A 19,592-nucleotide genomic window follows, 5' to 3' on the forward strand; every position below is an offset into this window, starting at 1 on the left:
CACTTGGGTTGTATTTATACCTAAATTGAATGAGAGAAAATTTCCTCACTATTTTAGGATTCTATAGAATCCTAAAATAGTGAAGAAATTTTCTCTCATTCAAAAAAATATATTTTTTTGTATTAACTTTAATCGATAGCTTTTATCCATTACCTCATAATTTTGAATGCTCTTGTATAACATTAGTATGAATCATGTACATGTGAAGATGAAAGGTGAAACAATTATGATAGCCATCTAAGGGCATTAACTTCATAATTGCTACTATTTATAATTAGCTAGTACAAGCAACTGTAATATATGGCACGCAATTCTCTAAAACCCTCATAGTAGTCGTATTATTACACAATCATAGTTCATGTGTTTATCATTTTAAAAATTCACGGTTCATGTGAATCGTGAGAAAATCTCTATCGACAATTCACATGAAACAATTTGATCTAGCATTACTTTATCATTAGATTTTTGCGATACTAGTGCTTGTTACTTTAAAGCAATAATAAGAAAGGGATACTGTGGCGGTATTTTGTGAATTACAACCGCGATGTTGTGGGAATCATCTCGTTTTTTAGTCGATATCGATAACAATATGCGAATAGATAGTCGGTCGCATTACGTTACGCTCACGTTCTACGTACAATGTCCATAACGGTCTGAAATCTCGTTGCGTCTATTTCGTGCTCAACGGTACTACTTATTCTGATTTATTGTAAAAATGTATTTGCCACGCTTGACGCCGAAATAACAAGTTATGTATTGTTATCGTCAAACGACATCTTGCGATTCTTATTAACTTTTTTATCGTCTTTGTAATGTAACGATATCATTATATTCAAAGTTAAATAGTTTATTATTAGTGAATGGTGTTGACAGTAGATACCTACCATAATTATTGTGAACAAATACATTTTGTGATCATATATCCATGTCAGTTATGATTATTTTTACATTAACAATTACATCATCATCTTCCTACTCTTATCCCATTTATTATTTGGGGTCGGCGTAATGTTTTCCTCTTCCATTCTTCTACATTAACAGTAACAATTGACTAACACAAATAATTTGTAGTTTTATTTCAGAGAGCAATAAGATAGTTGTATTCATTCTTGCTATTAAATACATTAGGTTATGCAATTTATAAAAAAAATACATTAGAAATAACGTAAATTTAAATAATAAAACCAGTACTTAACTATACTAGTCTGTACTATATATAATATTATAAAGAAAAAAATTTGATTATTCGTTTATAATGGATAACTATATAAACTCAAAAAACACTGAACCGATTTTATAAATTCTTTTACCTATGGGAAGTTACATTATCTGCGAGTAATATAGCCATTAAATTATTTTCAAAAATTATATATATCCGTGAGAAGCTGGACCGGATCACTATTAGCTTTTAAAACCAAAACATTAGTTACTTTTTTTTTTTTAGTTTTTCTACCCCATTCCAACATCAATCAATGATTCATCGTCGAAACGTACACCCGAATGAAAATCATTAGTGCTACAAATGTGTGTTTCTTATATTGATTATTATATTTCTTATATTTCTTAGCTTGATTGTTATTGTCACAGTAATTTTAATTAAATAGAAAATGAAAACTTTTCTATACTTTTCAGCGATAATTTACGACATTTTCGAAAAATATCTTATGCAACGCTATTGTCAAAATAATAAGGTGTAAAGTAAAATTTAACCATTCAAGTTCAAATATTAAATAAAGAGGAACTCTCGTCGGCGTTAATGTTGAGAAATCACAGGAGTTCCGAACAAGGTGAAACTCCGACGGTATTCTTCAACGCGCCCTAGGCACAGTCTGACCTACAATTCAGTTGTTATATTAGTTAGATTTATGTGTTTACATGTTGCACGTCGGCTCGATCGATATTGTTTATGGGAATCATAAAATATACAATAATAACAAAATATTAAAAAGAACATAAATTTTAGTCAGTAACTGTAAAAATAGAAACCGTTTGGTGGTACATTTAAAATATCATATTTTAAATGTACCACAAAAACCACTAAAAGATAACGTTTACGTTAATCAAAATGAATATAATCACTCATCTAGGTTTATTCCAAATTATCTAGGTTTATTATTTATTAAAAGAATGTTACCTACGATACTAAAATCGGAGTCAACATTTAAAAAATATTTTCCATTTAACAAATTACTAGTAATTCTTTGATTATATAACGTAAAAACGTTAATGATACACAAGCAATAAAACACTATATGAAAACAACAAAACACAATTCACGTTTTCCTATTTGTAGCTGTTTTTCTTCTACATTTTATTTTATATAATGTTTTCCTTGAACTCGCAACCGTTATTCCGTTTTATTTTACATCTTGGTAATAATACCACCTGTTTCGAGGATCAATCATGTTCATAATACAATCGATATCGATAGATTTATACGGTAATGTTACCTCATCAAAGTAACATGTCGACCCGTATATAAAGGTCGTGTGCCAGAAATCAGTACAACATGCGATAGTGGGTTTCCCTATTGGACGACCGACTAAACTTATTTTGCTATTCAAACCATGTGTATGAACATATAAAAACGAAAGCTGTGATATAAAATATATTGTATAGAAATAGAACATGTTATATATAACATGACAATATGTTACAGAGATATATTTTTATCCTGGACAACTTTGGCACTGATAATATGCCGGCTCGTTGGCCTGAAGCCTCGATCAGATGGGGTCAGCGTATTCAATGAACCGGATGCCTCCAACCTGCTATTTACGTTTCACCATACTAGTATCAGTTGGCACACTATGGATGTCGTCTTCGTTTTCTTATTCACCATTCATATTATAAGGCTTTAAAAGTAAAATATACAATTTTTATATTTTGCCTTATCGTGATTTATATTTAAGACTTGTAACAGAGAAAAAATCAACAAACAAAGAGTTATGTGAGCAAAAATAGATAAGTTAAAAGAAAACACGGTCCTGTAATTAAAATAAGCTGCAATTTATTTAAACGTCTAAAGCTTCTTTTTATCCTTATTCCTATAAAAGGGAAACTTTAAACCACGAGTGTAATGTTTATCCAAAACATCAACTGCTAAGACAGTAATTGATTGATATTACACCTTCATTCTGTGTTAGTCATCAGTTTTATTGCTCTATCTACATAAACGTGGGTCGATGATCTGACACTACGAGGTATTTGATCTATGCTCGTACACACTTACCTACATAATCTCCGTGCGCTTGTCATTATAATATGGGCCTTACGTAAAAGCAACACAACTTATAACGGTATAATAGTAATTACTACTGCCATAAAAAATGGAATTGTACGAGTTTTATGTAACTTATTGCTTATATTTGCATGTGTAATAATAGCGCAAACTTCTATATTGTTTATTTTTCTTGTTAATATAGTATCCATATAATTATACATCGCTGACATACTGACATATGACTGCAAAACTATACTTTTTTTAACGCATAATAATCTACAGTCAGCTCAATTTATAAGAACACTATTGGAACAATCACATTCCTTTAAATGTAACTTTTTCTTTCTCTATTTTTTGTTACTGATTATTCGGTCTACAATGACAATGTTACAATCATAAACTCGTGTCATCAATTCTCTGTTTTGTATAATTGAAAATGATAATTATATATATATATATATATATATATATATATATATATATATATATATATATATATGTAAAATGTAATGTATCTTATAATTAATAATCTAAAGGTACTGAATTCACTAATGCATTAGTTACGTGAAGATTACGGTTTTATGTATAGAATTTACATTGAATGTAATTCCCGTGGCGGTTGGCTAACACCAGTGATTTCTTCCCGCACTGACGAGAGGTAGTCACACTCGACTCGTACGAAGCATGTCTGCGGTCAGACATCAATGTCTTCCATTGTCAAGTCAATAATTTGAATAAAAAGGCGTTAGAATGTATCACCAGTAGTAGTATTTATTTTAATGTGTGCATCTTGTGTATTGGATAAAGTTCAACACTTTATTGCTCCTTTGTATCTATAATAAATACCCTGTTATATAAACCATCAATGTTTATCACGACCCTAGGTGCATTGCGATAAATATTGAACTGCTAGTGACAATGTAGATGCATAACCATTGTGTTCTTAGATCATGATATTTATCGCCATCCTTCTAAGCAATAAATATTGATAATGTAATAGAGGTCTAAGGATACATTACCGAGTTCTATTACAAGTTTCTCTGATTAAAACTACGACATATGTGACACAGTACGTGTGTTCAGTATAGAAATGCGACAGTCTTTATTTATATAAGCACTTTGCTCGTTTTAGCTATTCTTCCCGGACACTAATGCTTTTATCATCTGGGCAGGAGAATTAATACGTTGCATTTGACTGTTTATACCGAGCAGACGGTGTACGAATACGACACACGTTAATACTTAATGAAAGCGATACCAAATGTATTTCTAGTATCTTCTAATCCATATATACAGAGTCGATACCAGAAACAAATATTTTTATATTCGAATTAAATCCAAACTTGTTTATGCTTGTGTATTAAATTTGGTATTGCCACGTGTTTATTACTGACTAGCGGCCTGTCCCTGCTTCGCACAGGTAGACATTTTTACAACATTTTAAAAAGTGGTTATTGTGGCATAACGATAATAGTTGGACATATAGTATCGCAAAGTATTTTATAGTTATTGATATTTTCTTCAATATTGTAGAACATACTTTTGTTCTATCACCAATAGCTACGTTACTAAAGTTTTAGTAAGGATTCCTAATCTTTTCTAGCAATAGCCTATGTTACTTAGGGTGAAGGTAGCTTTCTAATAGTGTAATTTTTTTTAAATCGGCAAAGTAGTTTTTAAGTTTATCCATTACAAACATACACACAAAAATACAAATCTTTCTTTTTTATAATATTAGTGTAGATATAGATATAACAAAGCTCAGTAGATTACTTTTAAAGAATTTTAGAAATTGATAGACAATAACAAGTTCATTTTTGATTTTCATACACATAGACACTATTTATCTTCCCAATTTTTAGTACTTCTTGCCAATTTTGAAGGAAGCAAATGAACAGTTTTTAAATTTCAAAAGTACAAAATAATATTTTAATCGTACTCATTACGTATCTTTATAAAATACTAAGAACATAATTTCGTTGCTTACTTACTAAAAGCGAAAGCAGAAAATCTGATTCCGTCTATTGTAAGTTTTTTATATTGCTAAAAGCAAATATAATTTAAAGATTTATTAGTATATGTTTATAAGAAAATACTACCTTTTATTCGCGACTTCGTCTGCATGACCAGAATATATTTACTGACCGGTATAAAAATAGCCTATATCCTTCTCGATCCCATATAGTACATGCACATCAAATATCATAATAATTGGTTCAGCCGTTAAGACATTAAATGTTATAAAACTCACTTTCACATGTATCTTATTAGTAAGGATTCAATTAAGTACATATGATTTTGTAATATATGCTCAGCGGTATTTACTTGCTCGGGAGGTTAGTGGGTTTATACAGTGAGTGCAAGTCTACGACTTCACGATTTACATTAATGAGAGGACTGTAATTTCTCCGATCTCGATCTGTACAACACAAACAACAAGTCTACGTGATCAGCCAACTAAAGGATTTATTCTATGTAATTTGATTAAAATCAATCAACAAACCGGGTCATGAAACAAGATAATATAAGAGTTATTTTCTCATCGTCTTTCTTACTTTCATTTCCTTTTTCTCAGCGAATATGCCAACTATGTTTGTCTTTATTTAAAATTATTATCTTATAAATATAATCTTTTCAATGTAATTTAAAGTTATAAATTACAATTAATTTGAAACAAGTGATTGATTATTACTTCTACAAGTAACAAAAATGAAATTGTACTCATAATCAATAAAATGCAGAATCTTTGAAAGATCAAGTCTTGCACGTACATGACTAAGGCAATAACATCAAATAGACTCGCATTCGAAGAGTAATACGTGTAATTTGACCACATTGAAGCGGTATCTATCAGATTCAAACTGAATTTTGTTTGAAAAAAAAAAGCATTTGTTCGTGGTTAGAATGACTCTACTAATGATCAGATCAATGCAAAACGTGCGATCACAAATTACCAACGTATAATCCCAGCAAGTTTTCTCTGCGATTAATCATGCTAACTCAATGAGGGACTAGAACTTAAATCCTATAATTTAGCGGCATTGTTCACGGCAGCATAGATTCAAAGCGGCATTCAGAAGAAGTAGGTTTTCGGTGCACTTTGAGTATCCGCGTCTAGTAGCACTTTCTTTATTTTTATTTCACCATATATTCTAACCACATGTAGTCGTATCAATTTTAATAATGACCCACATGATACCAATGCCCCTGAGATTAAGATGTGATTTTATTGTCAGGCTGTCATCTGCATGGCGAGTGTCTTGCGGTTACCAGCCATATTATCGACTACGACATCGCAATTTGTTTCTATTTCTGCCCACATCATCCTTTGTGGTATTGTGCCTAATTATATTAATGTTACCTCATCTAATTACTTCAGACGCAATTTTTTAGATTTTTCTTTTATAATCATTAACTTAACGACAAATTTACTAAGTCATTTATAAAAAAAGTTTTCAAAATTCAGTTATATTTTTATTATCGCGTATTTAAGATATATCCAATTAAAAACTTGTGTCATTTTCACTCTAAAATCATTAGTATCATCATTCGTATCATTATGTGATTTTTATGCAGTCAACAATAAAATCATTATTAATGCTATGTTATTATAAATATTTATTGTAATTGCAGCGTTTCAATTCAAATGATCATTTTAATATTAATATATAATATAGTTTGCTGTAATATTGAAATGTAAATAAAGTATACTGGAAACGGATGAACACAAATCACTCAGTAGTCTTGTTAAATTAAATAGCACTAATTTATGTTTCTAAATTACCAACAGCGCATACCAATTCGTTACGAATAAATTTGTGCAAAGCTGCAGCGCTTGTATTCAATGTATCCTGACTAAGCACAAGCCGATTCATCTGTTTGATAACATCGATTTGTGCCATTAAAACTTATTTTACCGTCTATGTAGACGGATAGTGGACCGTAAATTTTGCCTAATACTGGTTTGTGTTCTGTCACATCCAAGTAGGGCCACAGCTTCATTGGCACCTGTTTCGCCAGAACTAAACTGGTTCCTTTGCAGAACTGTGCATACTTAATCTTACTTTGAATATTTATTTTCTCCCGAGACACAAATTTAATGATAGATATTTAATGTGTTTGATAAATAATTTAGCATTATTAACATATATTTTCTTGTTTTATGATTTCAAAAAACTAAAATTTTTTGAAACTATAAAGCAGTGTCTCAAGAAGTTATTACTTAGTTACGTTAGTTAGCTGTAATTTTTCAAAGACAATCACTACTATTAATAGTAAAATTGATCACTTCTAAATAACTTTGAATATGCGAAGACGATTGACTGAACGTAAACGCCCACGACCTGAAGCGACAGCGAGTAAAATGATCGAAGTTACATTTCACACTAAATGAAATAAAGCAATGAGTGTTTATAATAGAAGAAAACTAGTGCCTCGAGCCATCGACAACGCCCGCGCATTGCTACGCTTTACTAGCTTCTTTTATTTCTTGATGTAATCTGTAATAGTGCTATAAATAGACAATAATCTTATTCAAACAGCTTCATCATTAATGGTGGTATAGTATATTTCTGAATTTGCCCTCAGCATATGTTTTAAGTTGAAGAATTAATGAAAATAAACTTTCAAAAAATTATCTATGTCATGTAGATAACGCTAATAATTATGTACATTTTATAAAAAAAAATACTTGTACAATAAGCGTAGCAGTTGTGGATAGTGGTATTTTTCGTTCGTTTAATAAAATGAAGACTAAACTATTAACAGAATGCTAATACTTTTTAATGCAGTAAAACTTATTTGAGTAATTACAAATTGATCCGGCTTCATGGTAACGTAGAGCCTGAGCTCCAAATGATTATTGTTAAATACCTAAGAGATTGGCCATAGCGAGGTTCTTAGAGCGCAAGTCACATAATGTCTGATTGTCACACCAATTTAATTGTGTGCAACGGAAAGGTGCTCGTCGGCATGTCAATTGCAGCCTATTTGCAGAACTCGCATTCGCTGCACTAGTACGCCAAGATTCGATATTTCAAATAGCTTTTAAATCACTACAGATATCTCATAATGGACCCACTATTTTTTTTTCTTCTATTTAATTTGTCTTTTCAAAAAATAACATACTATTATGTCCATCTACAGAAATTAATTCGCCATTATTTAATTTGTGACTTAAAATCTTGCTACGTTAATGTGGTACAAAACACATAATTAGTGACTGCTAAAATACGTCGGCACCTCTAAAGCATAGCAACACGCAAAGGACAGCATATCAGAATTAATCTGTACCGTAAAGGTGTGAAATTGCATGTAGTAAATACTTAGTCGGGAGACCAATAATATATTTATTCCTGGTGCGTTTATCGCCCTTTCACAGCCTTATTTGCTGTTGGAAACATTTCCTGTTTTCATCAACTATGAAATGTAACCTTAGCCGTTTCGCGTGTAATAAGTGTTTTCCAATAATGAACGTTTCAAGATTAATTTTAATAATTTATTAACACTATCCACTTCCCATAAATTTAATGGCACGGCAATTCATTGTCAACAGTTTACACGGAAATTTCATAAAAATCTTAGAACTGATGTATGAATTTTATTATTTGCAAATTTTTAAGTTTTTAAATATCTACAGTTCCCACAGATTAGCCAGACTGTGTCACTCTGACAGTTTCTTATTTTATGGTAGTTTTGATGGGTAAGATTTTTAAATACAACGGTTCCGCCAGATTAGCCAGACTGTGTCATTCTGATAGTTTCTTATTTTATGGAAGTTTTGATGAGTAATCTCTATTATACGATTTGCTTCTCTGTCTGCATCATCATTATGGTCGTCTCCCAGATTTTCGTGTAGTAAATATTTTGTCGAAATCCTATTACGCAAATGACACGGTCCGCTCGGCGGGCGTCATTGCGGCTTTAGCCGTGCTGTAACGGAATCATCAATCATCTGTAATTTGATTTCTATGCTCAATTATTGCGTTCGCGGAGGTCGAAGTGGCCGTGCACTCCACTTCCCAGTACCTACTGTGTTTGATATTCCAATATATTATAACAACAAAAATACAACAACCATTGACAGTCGATGAAAAATTACTTGCATAATGGCTACCACCACTGCCACTGCCACCGATAGCATTCTCAACAACTGGATTCAATTGTGACTACTTTTATAATTTATTAAAGGTAACAATAATATCAATGTGATGGATGTCATGCGAAGCGAAATAGACGTATGCTTTTAATATCATCCGCTATGTCACGTGGTTACTATCACAAATTCTATTGAGCTGGTGGCGCACGAACGTCTCACAGTCTCAGTTAGTCGTGCCACGTGAAGTTTGAAAGGAACGTAAAATTCAATTCAGATTAAACTCAGTGACTACACAAAACGCATTCTATAGACTTATTATATTACTCGTACGATGTAATAAAAATCGAAATGCAATTACTACTCCCATAAGACTAATTTACTTAGACTTTCTTGTCATGATTTATACGTGACATGACGTCTATTTTCACTATTGTTGACTGTAAATAGCTCTGTGCTTTTGCCGCACCGAAGATTATCAACAAACCAGATTTGGATAATTTTTCAATCACGTTACACACACAATTTTGCAGGTTCAGATCTTATTGTGTATTCAAAAATAAATTAAGTATTTAACTGACATTATTAAAAACAAATTAACCGATATTTTAGAAGTTCCTAAAATATCTTTCTAAACTTGTATAAATAATATTCTTTTTTAATGTATTTACTTCAATAAAAAATACTCTTTATTTAAGCTACTCGTATTGTTTTGCTTTTACTTTTACAAGTTATAATCACAACAATACTATTTAAACTATGCATAAGTGTAACTCGAACTGGAATAAAGCAATTGTTATAGGTCAGACAACACAATAGAGTGACGTGACGCAGCACCAGACATGATAATCACAGCTAGTAGCGCATGACAACAGTGGCGCACGCGCACCGGTCACGATTGTCGACGCCCCGGGTGACATCGCTGACTCCGTCGCATAACGCAGCTCTCGACTACGCAAGCCTGACCTTTTGACAATGATCTTTATACAACCTGTCAAACTAGGTAATATCACGCTCTTATTTGCCCATCTATCACTACTGAGTGACAGCTCTTTACAATTTTATACACAAGTGGCAATGACGATAGAGAGGACAGCACTAACGACATAGTTAAGTGTCTGTCATCTGTCCGCCTTTTACTGACATTTCACATTTCAAGTAAGTTAAATATCTTCTTCTAGTTTACGAGTAATATCTTATCATGAAGAGCTTTAGTTAAATGAGTTGCGTGCTCGAGTTCCTATCGAAGGGTGCCAATGGTCGTCATTTAGGCTTCATACGCTCGTGTAATTCTGTCGGACAAAGTGGTGCAATGTAACGGTAGGCGCCGCGTTGCGCACGAACACGCCGCATCTGCTCTCGCGCAATATAGCTTTCTGTTCCTCTTTTGACTCTTATTTAATTTAATTTTAAATCATATTTTATAAAATCAATTTTATCATTAATCATTTGATTAATTTACTTTAGCGTATAAAGTATTTACTTTATTCAATATTTTTTTTTTCTTTATTTTCTTAAACTTTTTCAACTTTTAAAAACAAATCAATTATCATGAACAATACTATTACTTTTCCTTTATGTGTTCACGTTTTTTGCACATATGGAAACATTATCATAAATTTCTGTAATTTTTTCCAAATAAGTTAAGTCCTTATTTATATATAGCATATTAAAAATCCGGTCCGGCTTCACATAGGTACATAGTATTTTTTAAAATAATATATAACCTATATTACTCGCTGATAATGTAATTTTCTATAGATGATATAATTTTTAAAATCGGTTGAGTTGTTTTTGAATTCATTCATTGCAAACAAATAATCAAATCTTTCTCTCTCTCTTCTCTTATATTGGTATAGACATATTGATTGGACATTTTATAAAGTTAGTATCAAATCATAAATCAAATAAGTCTACTTAATACTAACTTCATTGTACCCACTAATAACAAAACTATCGTTGCATTATCTGAATACAGCAGCTCAACGAACGTGCACTCATAAATAGGTTCTAGTATCACAGTGGTGATACATCTTTCGATACGGAATGAAATATGAATAAATGTTTTAGTATGCGAGAGTTATGAAGCACGATAATAAGGATTACTGCCGCCACGCAAACATCCGAATAGCAATTAAGCACCATCTGATTCAAACACGCGATGTGGTATTTGATAGATAAGTTATCAAATCAAATTGTATTTAAGTACGCAAGTTGTGCATATAAAAGATTATTCACCGCACGGAATCCACACTGGCCATAAAGAGCCCTAGTTGATCAGATTTACAGGTTCGCTCCAATTTCAAAGGTACTTGCGCATAATATGAATTAAATTACATAGTGGCTACAAGAGTGTTAGTTAAAACCCATAATATTATTGGTAATCCTCAAATTTTATGAACTTAGAAGAAAGTGTAATATAAAATACTTATTTTCATTGATTATACTTGTAAGTGCGTCAATAATAGTGTGAAAATAAGATCAAATTATATACGTGCTTATAATTTTAGAATAATAATACATCGGGATGGTCTAGTCTTGAACTTGGAAATAAGTACATGTTTGATGGGAAACATTAAGCATTACAATTTATATATATATATATATATATATATATATATATATATATATATATATATATATATATATATATATATATATATATCTTCATTTTTCTCTAAGACAGTCTTTCAAGAATTAACCAAGATTAAATCGACTGTTAATTATTAATTTGCAGAAAATCGATTATAACCTATGACTGACTCCACGTAATATTTTCTATCACATTTATAACAAAAAGGTCACAATTTAACTGTATTTGTATGTATATTACGTTACATCGTCGCCAATTGTATATCGATTTTGATGATCTTTTATGTACATCGATAGGGCTGACGTATTCTATTCTATTTTTGTAAATTTTTAAGTCAATTTCTATTTATAGAACAAATCTTAAATTATACCGGATTGATGAATACTTCTGAAATTTTCTTTTACACCACCAAAAAACAATAATTTAAAAATCTAACTTTCCGATTATTTCTCTGAAATTCATTTGGTCTTTGACTATGTTCCCAGCTATTAAACTATCCGATCTTATGACCTTACCAACTAAAGCACTAATAATGTGTTTTTCTAAAATTAGGTTATTATGATGTCTTATATTAGAATTATTTACAAGCGAAATTAAGTAAGATTTTTTTTCTTTAGAAAATCAATACACGAATACAGAAGTTTCTGTTAAGTATGTTACACGTGAAAACTTGTATAAAACTGGTTCGTCACTATAGACATATAATTGAATTGAACTATAGGATTGAATCTTCAAATTGGCTTTAACCGTTTTAAATTGATATAAACAGCCATCAAATTATAATTTAAGATCTGCTTAAAATTCATTTTTAACGAATGTGTTTATCCACTACAGCTATGCCGATCACATATAGATAGTATTATTAAACGTTTTAATTTTCGTTGAGTGACTACTTGTTACACAACATTCCCTCGTAGTTGATTGAAATGCATCTATCATTTAAGATTGGCTGTCATATTCAATTTTATTGCGGTGGTAGACAACCGTTAAGCTGGCCTACGCTGGAATTGGGAAGCCAACCAGAAAAGTACATAGAAACATTTAAGTAGACTCAATTTGATGATTACTGTACACGCGTTCAACGTATACGCGACGAAATTACGCAATACGTGATGTTGCTACTAATTATACGCGTGGTCGCCATCTTTATGGTGCACATAAGACCATCCCAAATAACGGCGTTTATAAACTCGTTACTAACAAATTCATAGATGTAAGAATAATTTTAAAAGGTACAATTATCGAAATCAGACACGCTTGCCGCCGTCCATGTAATCAGCGTTCCTGTTTAACTGTTAATGTATTTATTATATTTATAAAACATTCTTAGTGCTATTTACGCATCATAAAATCCTGCCTATTACAATTGAAAATGTAATCATCTTAAGAGTGCCCTTCATGTGAAATACATTGTCCCTGTCCTATTTGAGGATTTAACAACTTAATTACATTTGATATTTAGCATTTGGTTCCTCTTGTATATCCCATAAAATATCTAACCAGTAAACTGTAGACAGATTATTACGAAGATACATAAATATTAAAACCTATTACTTAATCTATAGTTTCGTATGTAGAATGTATAAAAAATAATGAAAATACAGTCAATGAAGACTTGTTTTTTGAAGTCAGTTGCAAATGTGTTACGTTACAAAAAACTACTTACTATGTTGTTTTTCATCTTTCGTCTACAAGTTAAAAGCTAATGTTATTGACATGTTTATTGTTACTGTCATGTATTTACTGTCGTATTTATTTTACATGTCATTTTTATGTTCAAGTCATAGTAATATTTTTCCTTTGAAGAAGTGATTGCAAGATCAATAAACAATGAAATATTATTGCCTGTATATTTAAATGATTCAGCGAAAGTTTGTATTACTATTTTTATTTGTACATTTTACAGTTTTTAATCACAATTATAGCCCAAATAAGAATTCCGAATTATTATTCTATTAGGTGTCTATTCTGTATGAGAAATGCAATAAAGGCCATTTTATCTCTTATTTATATATATAACACTCGTCATTTAACTGACCGGTTTTTTTCTTAACCCTTTCCACTCCAAGCCTTTTTTTTTCTTTTTATTCCACCAGCTCCACTCTTAAATTGCGTTTTTTTTTTTAATTTTTAGGAGTCTTTTCGTATTTTGTAAATAAAAGTGATTTTTTCTTATATGATAAACTTTATGAGTAATTACAGGATACTTCGTTATAATTCGTTTCGTAGTAAGTGTGAGATGGCTTTATCAAAAATTTTAGTAAAAAAATCCCACCTTTTTTTAAAATTGTCCGCAAAAAGAAGTATTACACTATGTCGAGTGTCACTCGACAGTGGAGCTGGTGGAACAAATCAATGTCAAGTGACACTCGACATTGGAGTGGAAAGGGTTAATAGCTGTATCTCGCGACTGCTCCCGCATGAATTAATATTTCATAAAGGATTTTCAAAAATTTTCTCTAATACAGACCTTACCTTGACAATAACAAACACCACAAACAAATATTAATCAAATAGGTGCACCTGTTCTGAAGTCAAGCACTTGTTTACATTCGGCAATTCATTTTTGTTTATATAGTTATTGTATAGTGTTAGTTGTTTGTATAGTTTTTATGCGACTTAAAATGACGAACTAACTGACGGCTCACCTGATAAAAAGTGCTAACTGTCGCCTATTAATTCCTACAAGATACTTTTTACAATCAATCATAATCGAAAAAATAACTGAATTTATACAGCTTTTCTCAAATAAACAATTATTTTGAATTGCCCCATACAATGTTCATTTGTAAACTTTTGACACGTTTGTAGGCGGGCAAACGTTTGTTGCAAGGCGCGATTCAGAAAGAGCAGGCGTGTTTAAGCGGCACCGCGGCCGGCGGCGACCACGACGCCGCCGCCACCGCCTCCGCCTACCGCGCACGCTGCCATTGTTCCTTTTGCGAACCGGCACATCCGCATATGATGCACCATGCACTTCCAATTAAATCCTACTTTATGACCACACGCTAACTTTGTTCTAATAAAACAAATTATTAATCTTTACATTTAAAATAACTACATAAGGCAATATTAATTTATTAATCAAAGTACTTACCATCATACTTCGTTTTACAGATTTCTATGGTCGAGTAAGTAATATCAGGTAATGACAATAATGGAACAGAACTATAAAGAGCAATCACAACTCGATTGTCTCTAGCGAATCCGCTGTATTTGAACGACATGGTTGACAGTTACTATGAACCGTGCAAATCTGTAGGCGCGAACTAGAGGTCATCTGCGTCACATTAAGCTAATATATAATTGATTGACTTCCCGATGTGCGGGAGTGGCGACGCACTATCTATCCCATTGATGTTGCATGCAAAAACTTAATGTTGTAACGGTGAGACAGGTTTTATGGCGTTCAATATCATAATGGACACTTATGCGTTTGATTCCTGATAAATTGAACAGTTGCTTTCAAACGCTATAACGCAGTGACAGTGTTATGGCCCAGATCTGATCCCCAACTGCACCGTAACATTCAACCACTATTATTATACTTATTAATCATATGTATAATTAATCGGCCATGTTATCTCCAATCTCCCTTTCTCCATAAACATAAAAGTATGACATTAGTAAGAGTTAACATGTGGAGTAGGTTGAATGGTATGGTCTATGCCGTTATACGGTTTATTGATTATAACGTAGGTATACCTGCCATAAATAAAAATCAAAAGGCTCTAATTATTTCATATCGAATTGTGTTAGAATTGTCAGTCATCCGACTTGAATGTTTAATTGCATACTAATAGTGGTCACGCCTCTTCCGTTAAAAAGAGAATTTGTCCCGCCCATAAACAATTAACTACCAAATCTTAGGTTACTTTTGGTTTTATTTCTGTGCCGGATGATTAATGTAAATAATAAACAGTAATCAACGGCAACATGCAAAGCTAAATACATCATTCATCTGATTAGACAAGAGTGGTAACGGTATGTTTAGTGTGATAATGGTCTTTTTACTTGGTTTTGTTTGCCTCCATTATTTTTGATGCTCTACAATTTAAACGGCGGAAGAGGTTCCGTTGCTCGTGGGAGGCTCTCATTGAGGATAACTACTCGTATTGTTACCCCGTTTCACGAATCTTGATTATTCAGATGATCTCTCAAACTCCGTACAATATTAATATTTCGTACTATGTAGAAAATTCTCATATAAACATAAATTATTGAAATTATTACTATTTTCTGAATGTATTATTTTCAGCACTTAGGTATATTAATGATTTAATAAATTTTGTATAATTATTAGTTTTACCTATTTGCGCGACAATTTAGTTTTTCTGCAATTTCACTTATGCAAATCATTTTATTTTTTTCTACTCTGATACTGTTATATTTGCTGTGAATTCTTATGCAATCTTTATAAATATTTCATGATAATCAACATCGCCCACAATTCATACATATTAATATCTCAAAAGCCGTAACTTTACCTCTATATTGTATATAAACTGCATTTGAACTTATTATTACAAAATCACAGTGATGGCAACGTAGTGCGAGAACAGTATTTTTATGGTGTAGGTATAACGATAGTTTACCGGAACAAGCTCGCACGTAATTTAAGTGGAGCGATGTATTGCGGCCGCACGATGAGACGCGAAACGATGTCGGCGCGCGAATCCCGTTGGGGCGGACGCCATTACCGCCCACCACACCGCGCACGCGTAGAAAAACCGACCCCAGCATAAAGATGTCGCTGGGTGATAACATTGGATGGACACTTGACAACACCGCCTTCTCGTTGTCCTCGACATGTTTATCTTTCGAATCGAGAGCTCACTGCGAATATCCAATTATGTTCTCACAGATCCCGCCATCTGATCATATTTACGGCGCAACGTCTCCCGACATCTTTACATGCAAGGTGGCTATCACGTTGCGACCACAGGTTTCTAAACAACGGTCGTAAACAAACGAGAAAGGGGAGTTATATTATGTCGGCAGCTTTTACAACGAGATTTTTTACGTTACGTACATTTTAATGTGACATTATAACCACCGTTAAATACAGGTCGTTTGATAAATATCAAAATGCGCTCATAATATAACACTCGATTCGGCAGTTTATTTCGAAATAGTGGGTTTCACTGGCCGTATACAATGCGGCGAAGCAGACCCGTCGCTAGTGTCTCAGTGACATTCTACTTTTTAATTGAATCTCGCCGTACTGCTCTGATTTTTCTTGCTTTTTTAATGTAAGTGTATTATTGGGTTTACTTTTTATAGCCTTACAATCTACTAGTCTATTATACATGTCAAATGAAATACAAAGCTTTTTATTTATAACTAGAGAAAAATGTTAATTATGTGGAGTCTTTTGTCAACATAATATAGTTAGTTCCTTTAAAAGTAAATATATCCCTTGATAAGTTTAGGAACTGATTGCGCTGTAAAATTTGGAATGATTTTTTCCTCATCCGTATCATTAAAAATTGCATTGATTTTTTACATACATCTTTTAATTGAAAAAGGGACAAAAGACCTAATAATAATTAATAGTCAAGAAATTACATATTTTAGAAAAATGTTCTTGTATCAGAAAATGCTTGCAAACTTAAACCACAACAAAATCCGCTCTATGTCTATGCTAGTTGCAATTAATCGCAACTGTAGTGCTTTACCACCAGCTTCATTACATCTCAAAGACATATTGGCATTCAACAAAACAATTATTTAAAGTGTCCGTGTTTCTGCCAAGTCCATTACTTATAGATGCCCACCACTAAATTTAACTATAAGATTTAAATGTAGACTATATAAAATGAAATAAATCCTATCGAAACGACATAATTCAATCTTAAAGACTTTAGTACTATGAAATTAATAAGGAGATAAATCTCTTCGATAAAAAAATATCAAATCAATTCACAATTGATAAAATTACTATGTATTAAAAATGTAGAAAGTAAAGGTTTTAACTAAACTGTGTTTGTGAATGAATAAACTAAAACCTGTAGAAACTAAAAGCGCTGCAGAGGACTCGTTCGCTATTTGTCTCAAACTCTATAATGAGTGGGTTAAAGGTAAATTCCTATCAAGCAACGAATCTATGCAGGTCGGCTGCTATCCATTGTCAATTAAAAGCCCCTGGCGGAGATCGCGACCGCCTTTTGCTTGTTCTTTAGTCTATACAACGATTGCTTCCCGATGCCATACCCTACGCCTCAGGGTGGATATTGGACTTGGACATTTCCTGTATTACTGCTAGTGTGTTCGCTTTAAACTAATCTTTATTCTGAACGTTTGCTAAATTAACATAAAATCTATTTCGATATGAATGATTCTTGATTATAGCACGGTCGAATAGAGAAACAATATAGCGTACGCAATATAACAGCCCATTTGAATTTCGTTCGAGTAATGAAATCGTGTTGTGGTCAGTCTGTAAATATCAGAAACAGTTACAATACATATAATAGATAAAATACGGTTCCAACAGGTATGTCTATAAAGTGTCAAAAGTAAATACATAAACAGTTTTAATAGATACGATGAAATATATATAACACTATAAGTACATATGTTTTACATATTTAAAAAACTAATTCCATTTTTATAATATGTATTTTAATTAAAGTACATATTGTATATTAGAGGACAATTGCATATGTATACGATGTATATGATTTTTCCTATTATAAAAAACCCCTATTTAAAAAAACCCACCTATTATAAAAAAATCTTGCACAGATGAAGCACCTGTATGTAATTTGCTAAGAAATAATCCAAAGAATTCATCGCAGTATGGATCAAGCGCAATCATGCGTTTGTATTATGACATTATCGTAATATAATTAACGCAAGAACGACGGATGCGAACGCACGGATCGTCGGCACCGAGTGAGTTTGCGATAACATTATCTGTGCTAAAATTATTCTGTCTTGAACTAATTTTCCAATAACTATTTTTGTTGTTATTTTTAATTATTAAGAACTTGAGATTTTTTACACTACTTATTATAACAGTAACTTGTTCTTTTATATTATATTTTTGTTTAAACATACTTAATCATGACAAAGTTCATATGATCCCAACACGTAAATCTTTTTAAATTAAAAAAAAATATTAATAATTTGATTATGCTAGTCGGTGCAGCGAAAAATAATAAATATCTACACAATCGTCATACTTTCTTCAAACTAATTATTATTAGATAGTAACTGTGTCAATGATATGAAATTTATAGTTCTTAACAATTAATCAACTATGATCATCAATTCACATGTCACTTCATACATAATACATTAATTCACACTTCATAAAATCTATTTGTCGAATGTAAATGCGCTATTGAATTCTATTAACCAGAATTTCCCTGACTAGACCCATCAATAATGTGAGTAAAGATAATTTCTCTCTGTTTGTAATATTTAACGTTAGCCAATTATACGTACCTAATATACTGATGCGGGTTAAGACCTGGACAACGAGTTTAGAGTTATTTCAGCTATTCCGAGTTTAAGTGTGAATAATTCTGGTCATCAGTTCTAGATATAACGAGCTATAATAACAATATAATATCAGGAAATGATCTTGCGAAAATTATAGATTCAGTCCATAAACTTTAGTGGTCTTTTCATTAAATTAGCAATATCATCATAATTTCTTCCATTCATTATCTTCT

General features: G+C 31.9%; 3 protein-coding genes across 4 annotated transcripts in view; 2 read left to right on the forward strand and 1 right to left on the reverse strand.

The window, feature by feature from the left end:
- The window catches only part of LOC113519028 (uncharacterized), a 404,087-nt gene that overhangs the window by 126,436 nt on the left and 258,059 nt on the right, over positions 1-19,592 (forward strand). The window lies entirely within an intron of this gene.
- LOC113519027 (autophagy-related protein 16-1) overlaps positions 1-19,592 on the forward strand; it is a 223,749-nt gene that overhangs the window by 46,234 nt on the left and 157,923 nt on the right. The gene's annotated exons all lie outside the window — the stretch shown is intronic.
- Positions 1-19,592, reverse strand: part of LOC113518823 (uncharacterized) — a 66,000-nt gene that overhangs the window by 14,190 nt on the left and 32,218 nt on the right. The window lies entirely within an intron of this gene.

The sequence above is a fragment of the Galleria mellonella genome, unplaced genomic scaffold (genome assembly GCF_026898425.1).
Source record: "Galleria mellonella isolate WM207_F2 unplaced genomic scaffold, CSIRO_AGI_GalMel_v1 utg165, whole genome shotgun sequence".
Classification (NCBI taxonomy): Eukaryota; Metazoa; Arthropoda; class Insecta; order Lepidoptera; family Pyralidae; genus Galleria; species Galleria mellonella.